We start from the raw sequence: 3726 nt of genomic DNA, 5'->3' as shown, positions 1-3726 counted from the left end.
ACCTTAAAAACCGACTGTCATGGTACGCGTTGGCTCGATTAAGAACCCTCACTGCTAAATGCATGGCTCTGAGTGCCGAGTAAAGTTCTAAATTTGAAGCACTTCACCGGTATATGGTGACGTCTCTATTTGAGTGAAAAATTCTCGAACGGGACGTAAAACAACACACAATCAATACTTCTTGAAAGTGCAAGGTTGTGTGTCAATCAAACGTGTGGAGATGACCCCGAAATTCGACGTTTTAATAATTTTCAAATAAAAGAAGTTTCTAAACACGCTTTAATAATATATTGGTCTGAAAAGCTCTAGCAACATGAAAATAATGCTATTATACCAAAAATTTTTAGAAAATATTAACTTAAAATCTACCGTCAAGGTAGCTCAGTCGGTAGAGCGCTCGCTCCTTGATCGGAAGGTCCTGTGTTCGAATCACAGCTGCGACTGATCTGAGTCGATAAGAATAGGAAGCAACTGTTCTTTTGCCAAGCGCTCGGCTCTTTGAAGCGAAAGTTGAGGGTCTTTCGAATGAAACCATAAAAACCGAGGCCCCTTGGCACGGTAGGCGTTGGCACGTTAAAGAACCCTCTCTGCTCAATGGCCCTAAGTGCCGAGTAAAGGTCTAAATTTGAAGCCCTTCACCGGTATATGGTGACGTCTCTATATGAGTGAAAAATTCTCGAACGGGACGTAAAACAACATACAATCAATCAACTTCAAATCTGTGTCCAAGCCCCTTTAAAAGCTCCTCACAACGTCAGTGGTCCTGAGAAATTTCATTCGTTTTATTTGGGCTTGCTTCTCTCCTTGAGAAGCAATAATCAAATTGAGGTAGACAGATAATGTAAACAGAAAAGAATTAGTTGACTCCTAAAATGCAAGTGTTACGAATTTTTTATCACCAAAAAGCTTTACATGATTGATTGAGATATAAAAAACAATCAAAATTTGTAATTTCCCGAAAGATGTCGCTGCAGTCAACCCGCAAGATATCGAATGAAATTTGTCAGGAGTCCAACGGCAACGTGTTGACTAAGAACCCTGACGTTGTGAGAATGCTTAAAAGAGATGGCAAAAATGGGGCGCGTGTCATAAAAAATCTTCTCAAGAACCACTTGGCCATGAAAAGTTAAATTTGTATAATACAAGTCTCATGACACACTTCTACGTGTACTTCTCTATACGAATACGGCACATTAAAGATTGAACAAAGTTACAAATTATACGACATGTCACTGCGAGCTCTTAAAGCAACGCCTGGGCGAAGAGAAGATTCGGACTTTGCACATTTTAGGGGGGAGGAGGAGAGAAAACCAAGATTTGAATGAGAAATTTTCTTTTGTGTTCTTTTCTTTGACACTTATTATGATGATGGCACTAGCAAAGATCTAAAATAAGAAATCCCTGATAAATTTTTTGTCATCATGCGAAAACCATCTACATGTATATAGTTTAACGACACGTTTACACTGGACAAAATTGACAACATGTCCCAAAAAACGGCAATAGCGTACGAATATTACTGTAATTGATTACCTTGGGTGATGGATGGGGTGGTCATTAAATCAAATTTGTATTTTTTGGGTCACATAAATTAATTACAAGATAATAGGAGTTGTAAATTGATATGACCAAAAAATTGCACATTCGTATATTTATAGATGTTTACTTACATATTAATCATAAGACTCCACATGGAGTTTAGATAAATTAACAAAAAATATGGAGCATAAAATTCGGCATCTTCTTTTGACCACAATAAAGCTAGATTTCCGTTCACAGAGAGACTTAAAATCTTTCTGATCAATAAAAAAAATATTCATTTCAAAAATCAGATTTGAAAAAAAAAAAATCAAAAGAAATTTTCCTAATGTTTTGAAAAATAGATATATTCAAGGCTGTAGGACCATGGGGGGGGGGGGGGATAATATTGCCGATGTATAGTATACTATAGAAAACATAGCTGTTTTATGTTTGTGCCCCCTAGTAACGTCAAAAATAACGTTTGGTGTCTTTTTTGCTCTCTATTTTTTGCTTGCCAAGGAATTTTTGTTTGATAGTGCCCGCCCCCTCTCCAACTGTAAATATTTTGTTGTGCCCCCCCCCCTCAAATTGCCTCCTACGGGGCTGATATTTATTAAATTGTAAAGTACATGTAATAAATTTCCTTCACGCATATACAATGGACTGCACTTCTATCGTTAATTTTCTTTAAGCAATTCTATTAAGGATGCATGTTCAGGACTGTACAAAAAGAGTAGAAAACATGTATTGAAAGAACATTATCTCATCTTTTCCGTATATAGTGTCGACATGATGAAGAATGACCAAAGTCACCTAGTTCTGGTCATTAACGAGGAAACATCTAGGCTTTTATTACTGGTCATCAGTATAAAATGACCGATTAGTAAACATCTTGCCTTGACCTTCAGATAATGGTTAATAATACATAAAGTGTAACTCTTCATCTTAGTTTTTTTTTATTGTTTAAGATACTAAAAAGTAATATGCAGAGATACTTTAGTTTATTGGGTAAATTCAGTTCATTTCGTGTTCCGGATTTCTGCTGAATGGAAAAAGCTCTTCCCGTACCACTACATTTTTCTTCGGTGTCGTCTGTTTTACGACACTTCGCTGTCAGACGACAGAGAGAGCGAGGGAAAGGGTGTACGTTTGACAATACTGTCCAGTTCCGCTGCACGCTAACAGACACCTCGCCTGACATTTTTGTGGATTTTTGTAGGATTAATTAATGAAGCGTAGCCAAGACAAATTACCTTTTTCTAACTGTGGAACGATCGAAACTCTCCCATAAGGCACATCAATTACATACTGACATGGAGCCCTTTTCCAGCATGGGACCCACCTCAGTGATGACGGTGATCTTCCGATGTATCAATCTATATCGATTAGGATTTCAACATTCGAAATTTAATTCAAATAAATGATGGAACTTTGTTTAAGCACGGATTATTTTCGATTAAGCCATGGCAGTGCAGATATTACACATTGGTGCCGTTTTATCGAATATAATTTGTACTAAAGTGCCTATCCCAAATCGTCCGAACTGTTATAGGGATACTTTGGGTCCATTTCCTCACAGATTCAAATGCTGTCCATTTAGTCATGTTTTTGTGAACTATGATCGGATATGTAATTGTGTACCTTCAGGATATGGTAAGAAAATTAACTGCTTCCTGCTTATATACTCTGTGCATTTGTATCGTACACTTACATATCCATGGTTTTTTATGAAAAAAAAATGAAAAAAAGAAGAAAGAATTTAAACGTGAAATTTTCCGTTTCTGTAAATTACCGAGTCAAAAAATTGTACTTTTTAGCACTGATTTATGAAGTCATGAGAATATTTTTCATGTATTCATAAATTGAGAGGCCAATGCATCAAAGTTAAAAAACTGAACTGAAAGTCAATTTAAAAAAAAATAGAATCTTTTATTCATGAATGCTACATTTTTTTAAGGTATTAAAAGACCTTATACCCCCTTTCTGTAGCAAAAAAAACAAAAAAAAAAAAAACAAAAAAAAAAAAAGAACTAAAAAGCAGAAATCTAGAAAAACGGAAATAGACAAAAGAGGCTTGTAAAACATCATCTCCCTGATCTGCCACTTTTATCAATTCCATTGGTAATGCTGTATAATTTACGTTGAAAATCTTGAAGCAGGGACCCCTGTTAATATGATTTTGTTGGTGCTTTATATATCGTAGAT

The sequence above is a fragment of the Saccostrea echinata genome, unplaced genomic scaffold (genome assembly GCF_033153115.1).
Source record: "Saccostrea echinata isolate AGI-Se365-2 ecotype Australia unplaced genomic scaffold, CSIRO_AGI_Sech_v1 ptg000001l, whole genome shotgun sequence".
In the NCBI taxonomy this organism is placed as follows: domain Eukaryota; kingdom Metazoa; phylum Mollusca; class Bivalvia; order Ostreida; family Ostreidae; genus Saccostrea; species Saccostrea echinata.
Note: the sequence above shows the minus strand (reverse complement) of the source record.